Source organism: Rhineura floridana, chromosome 3 (genome assembly GCF_030035675.1).
Source record: "Rhineura floridana isolate rRhiFlo1 chromosome 3, rRhiFlo1.hap2, whole genome shotgun sequence".
In the NCBI taxonomy this organism is placed as follows: domain Eukaryota; kingdom Metazoa; phylum Chordata; class Lepidosauria; order Squamata; family Rhineuridae; genus Rhineura; species Rhineura floridana.
This window is the reverse complement of record NC_084482.1, coordinates 193,825,533-193,831,449: the sequence shown is the minus strand read 5'-3', so window position 1 is coordinate 193,831,449 and position 5,917 is coordinate 193,825,533. Positions and strand designations below refer to the sequence as shown.

Below are 5,917 nucleotides of genomic sequence, written 5' to 3'. Positions count from 1 at the left end.
CTGCGCCTGCTTTTTGGGCAAGGAGACAGTAAACTAGGGATGCTGCTGGTGTACTGTTCACCCAGCAGCTTCTTTGACTGAGCTGGTGGAGGTAGCTTTGGGTATGGTGTTGGAGGAACCCAGAACAATAGTCGTGGGTGATAGCCTCTACTGTTGCTGCCTCTAGTGTTCCAGTTCAGGACTTCATGTCCTCCATAACAGCCATGGGACTATCTCAAGTTGTCATCAGACTGACACACAGGGTAGATTGTATCCTCAGCTTAATATTTGCTCCAGATAAAGAAAGGAAGGGGTGGTCTGGAACAGGTGTGTGTGTGTGAATATCATCCCATTGTCATGGTCAGACGACTACCTGAGGAAGCTTGGACTTACATCTCTGGTGCCGCCTTGCAGGGATAGTGTACAATTCAAATAGGAACTAATAGAATCGAATGGATTACAGTGTCCTGGGGTTTTTCCAGGTGATCCTGTTGAAGCCCTAAATACCCTGTTGAATAGCGGGACACGTCAGGGTCTTGATGCAGTTGTCCCCAAAACCTTCTCCAGCATTTGTGAAGTCCATTTAACTATTTATTTATTATTTATTTTATTTATTTATTGAATTTATTAGTCACGCATCTGGTTGGCTGTCCAGCCACTCTGGGCAACGTACAACATAGGCATACAATACATAGACAATAAAAATCTAAAAACAATGAAGATAAAATCTAACCCACCCCAAAGCCTGCCTGAAGAGCCAGGTCTTCAAGGCCCGGCGGAAACTCATCATGGAAGGGGCATGGCGGACATCATTTGGGAGGGAGTTCCACAGGGTGGGCGCCACAATTGAAAAAGCCCTAGGTTTGGTTGGAAAGAAAAGCTTGGCATGCCAGGCAAATTATATAACCTACACCAAGGGTTCCCAAACTGTGGTCCACAAGCTTTATTCAGATGGTCTGCAATGTGTCTGTAGATTTTTAGTTGAAGATGGGAGATGGCACATCTATAACATTAAATTACATTTTTTAAAATTGTGTTTTTAAATTGTTTTTTGTGTTTTAAAATTTGCATATTTGTTTTTAAAGTTTTTAATTGCTGTAAACTGCCCAGAGAGCTTCGGCTATGGGGCGGTATATGCATGTAATAAATAAATAAAATATTCATATTTATTTTAATGGTATTTTTATTGTTTCTTCTGATACTGTATTTTATTCCATTATTCTATAGAATTCAAATTGTAATACAATAAAATATAATGTAGAAGAAATAAAAATACCATTAAAAATCATACACTCCTAGCACAGTGCGTTACATGTCACCAGCCATCGGAATCAATGCCTGAGTCGTTAATCTGTGTAAAAAGCTTGGCAAGAATAGGAGCCCATCATTCCGGAAACTGCTTAAAAATTTCGGGGGGTAAAAAATCCTCGCTGGGGGCTTTACCAACTCTAAGGGAGTCAATAAGTAATCTTACTTGGATTGGCATGACCGGTAGCCAAGATGGTAAAGACGATTCAGCGGTGCCAACATGGGCTTTAGAGGGGGTAGAGTATGATGTATAAAGTCTGCTAAAATGTGAATGCCAGGCTGACGCTGATATCTGTCCTAAAATTATAGGCCTAGATGTACCCATACCTGTTGCCACGAGGTCCCAGAACTGTTGTTCCTTTTTTTCTGTCACTGTCATAGCTAATTGTTGCCAGCGGGATTCCACAAAAGCAACTTTTTTTTGGTTCAGGAGACATTTATATGAAGATCTCAAGGCCGCCAAAAGGTCAGGGGAGAAATTCCTCGGGCACCTACCTATCTGTTGAAGGCAGGACGCCAACCTTCTCTTGGCGATCTTACATTCCTGGTCAAACCAGACATTGCCATTATGTCTATTACCCGTAGGGTGATCTTTCCGGGTCAATTTAGGTTTTAAATAGGCCAAAATCATCTGGTATGCTATCAAAGTGTCCACCTCAGAATTCAGGACTCCCAATCAAAGGGATTGGAGGAAGTTATCCTCAACAAGTTTTGCAATAGATAGACACAAATTATTAGACCAATGGGCTCTCCGTTCCACCACCACTAAACCATCAGAAAGTGGCAAAGAATGCGAAAAAGTTGAGAAAATTGGACTTAGATGTAACCGAAGGGGAAAGTGATCATCCAAGGATGTCTGATAGTAGTGTATGGGAAACCAGCATATAATCAATTGTGCTGGCACCCCGGGTATTTAAATAAGTGAAAGCACCCTTGGAAAAGTCGACATCTGAGCCGTTCAGTATTTCAAGGTGATGTGCCAACGCAAGTTCTACCAAACGCTTACCCTGGCCATTCGATTTTTTATCTTGTAGGATCTTACAAAATGTGCCAGTCTGACAGGGTGGACCCCAGTTGGTAGATGTTACACCACCAGACCATAGATCACCCAATCTGGCGTTAAAATCCCCACAAAGGAGGAGGCGGTCGTTAGCAAATTGAAGCTCTACTTGTATAAGACTTTCAGCTAGCCGGTCCCAAACACTATTGTGACCCAGGGACCTTGCTTCCGAAGGGGGATAGTAGATGTTTATACAAATAAGGGATCCTACATGTTTGCCCTTAATCCTGAGGATCTGGACATATTGCGGGAGAGTAGTGGGCAAATGATAAACCTCAGCTGACAGATCAGCCGAGATAAAGATAGTGAGCCTTCCACTACCACGACCTTTTAATGATTGTTTTACCACTGGGGTGGAGAAAGCACAATAACCATGCAAATACATTTTAGCCGGATTTACAACCCAGGTTTCCTGGAGACAAATGATCTTAAACTTACAGAGATAGTGAACAAAATCCTCATCATATAACTTACTCTCCCAGCCCATGATGTTCCAGGGTAGAGCTGACAATTGTCAGTCTATACACATTAAATCACAGTCCATAGAGGTACTGATACAGCACTTAAGAATGGGAGGTGATATTAGGGTCTGCAGGCTTTCCCCCTTTACTACTGTCTTACTGGGCTGACTTTGGGACTTAGCCGGAACACAAAGTGGTTCCAGAGGGAGCTGGGATGGAGGGCTTTGTAAACCTCTGTTCCCAAGAAGGTTATCGGGAAGCCCCAGCTCCTCAGGTTCCAAAAACCTCATCCTAGTCCAAAGATCAGGCGATGTTGGTTTCGCATATCTGGCTAAATTATAAGCATCCAAAAGATCGGAAGAAGAATTCTCATTTGTGCTAATGGGGGAATCTTCCATCCCCCTTCTTTGCACACTAATAACTGGTATTGATCCGCCCACACACTGATTCCCGGCACTATTAAACAAGGGAGGTGGGAGATCCAAGCCATTTATCACCCTTCCCCGAGAACACGGCTTCTTTGTAAATAGCCTTGGATTTAGCATAGAATCCACCAAGGCGGGAACAGGGGGAGATTTCTCTTGTACTCGCAGTCTTTCCAGATGAAGTTTTAAGTTCTCCAGTCTATTCAACATTTCAATTTGTCCTGCCGATGAAAGAGATGAGTAAGCATCTATTAGTGATAATTCTTCAAAGGTAAAAGGAACTCTAGACTCTCCACTCAAATAGGCAGGAACCTGACATCCAGCGTCTGTGGTCCTCAGATGTTCCGGTCATGAGGTCTCAGTTGTAGCGTCAATAGGTGCGGCATAAGTCTCCATTGGCTTGAGCTGCTGTTGGCATGGCCTAAGAGCCGAAGTCAAAAAGTACAGATGGTGGTCAAAGAACAATTGGTAGTAGAGGAAAAAGAGGGTTTTGCTGTAAAACCATAAATATCATACACCAAAAATGATGAACGTTGTTGTATTTTCTTTTATTTTATTTCTTTCTTCATAAAAAAACTTTCTTCATAAGACTACCCAACGCGTTTCGGCTTTGGTTAATAGCCTTCGTCAGGGGCTACGACATAAACATATTTACACCTATCATTTTTTAAAAATTTTTTACACATTATAACATTATACATTAATGACAAAATATTTTTCACTTTAAAATTACTTACACTTCACTTCTCCTAGTGACGTCTCTTTCTTACTGTTATTCACTTCATTCTTACTATTCTATTATCTGAAGATCTCTTATAAAAGGCTTTGTTTTACATACGAATCACTACTCAGCTGTTTTGTGTATTCCTTGACCATTGCTTGCGTTTCTCTAAAAGGGAGCGTCTCCCAATTCATTTATGTTTACAAAAGAGGAAGAAAGTCTATACCTTCGTTTAAGCCTGAAGGGGATAAAGTTTGTAAAGTTAAAATCCACCACATTTCCCTTTTTAAAAGTAGTTTGTTGTCTTGTTTTCGTATTTTTTCTACACCCCAAAAACTAAAGTCTTTTACTGTGTGGTTATACTCTGAAAAATGTTCAGCCAACGAAGATCCCTGTCTTTTACATCTTATATTACTTAGATGTTCTCCTATTCTTGTTTTTAAAGACCTTGATGTCTGTTCTACATATAATTTGGGGCAACTGCATTTTATGATGTATATCACTTGTGTGGTTGTACAAGTGGTAAAATGTCGTAGAAAAAATTCTTGTTGATTTAAAGGGTTTGTAAAAGATAATTTCTTTTCTGTAAATAGTTACAGTGTCCACAGGCATGATGTCCTGTGGGCATTGTGGCATCAAATATAGTTGTTTGTATTTTTTGATGTTCTGTATATGTACTCCTGATTATATGTTCTTTTATATTTTTTGTTCTTTTGAATGAAATTATTGGTTTTGCTGCACATCCAGGAACATGTCTCAAAATATCCCAATATTTTCTAATGCTATGTTGTAGTTGTTTGGTGACATGATTGTAAGTTAAACTACAATGCATTTGTTTTGTAACTTCTTTAGTTCGTGGTTTTAAAAGGATATTGCGATCTTGTTGTGAGGCTGCTTTGAAACTATTTTCTACTTTTTGTGTTGGGTACCCTCTGTTTATTAATTGTTGTTTAAGGGACTGTGAATGATTTTCAAAATCTTTTTTGTCACTGCAGTTTCTTTTAATATGTAGAAATTGTCCATATGGTAAATTATTTTTCATGGTTGTTGGATGTGAGCTTTCACAATGTAAATACGTATTCCTGTCTGTAGATTTTTTGTACATATTTGTTATGAATTGTTGTCCACACTTAGTTATTTCTAAATCTAAAAAATGTACAGTGGTGTCATCATATACAGAATCAAATTTTATATTGGGGTGTCTGTTGTTTACCCATATGAAGAATTCTGCTAATCTTTGTATTTCACCTGTCCAAACAAAAAATACGTCATCTATATATCTCAACCAACTCTTTGATGTAAATACACATGAATTCATAATTTCCCATTCATAGTCTGCCATAAACAAATTGGCTACTTCTGGTGCCATGGGACATCCCATGGCCACACCTGTCTTTTGCCAATAAAAGTAGTTGTTAAACTTGAAATAATTTTTTTCTAAAGCTATTTCTGCTAGGGTACACAAAAAGTGAGATGGTGGATGTTTAACAGATCTTTTTTCTAATGTTTCTCCTATAATTCTTATTGCTGATTCCTGAGGAATATTTGTATACAAGGAACAGACATCCATAGTCACCAATTTGTCTTCTGGTTCAATTTTTAAGTTTTTAATCTTATTAATGAAGTCTGTTGTGTCTCAGTTGTGCCTCAGTTGTAAAGTCAATAAGCTCGGCATGGTTCGACTTGTCTAGTTGTTGACGCGGCCTACCACAAGAGAATAGGGCTTCGGGAAGCGCCCTATTCTCAAAGTATCTAGAAATATTTATGCCATAGCGGGCTAGATTGTACCTGGTGGAAAGAACGCAGTTTGCCGCAAAACAGGAGACAAATAGGACGACTGCACGTGCCTTTATACCGTTGTAGAACAGGTATTCAACCTGTTGGATATCAGTTACCAAAATGCGAGTCTCAGCTATATCTTTCAGAAGTCCAAAAAGATAATAAATCCGATCGTTTTGAGATA

At 39.5% G+C, this 5,917-nt stretch overlaps 1 long non-coding RNA gene across 1 annotated transcript; it reads right to left on the bottom strand.

Moving 5' to 3' along the window:
- Positions 1-2,659: 2,659 nt before the first annotated feature.
- Positions 2,660-4,045, bottom strand: LOC133382402 (uncharacterized). The gene is made up of 2 exons (XR_009761947.1): positions 3,971-4,045; positions 2,660-3,654 (listed from the first exon to the last, which is right to left on the bottom strand). It is a non-coding gene; the product is annotated as an uncharacterized LOC133382402 (long non-coding RNA).
- Positions 4,046-5,917: the final 1,872 nt, after the last annotated feature.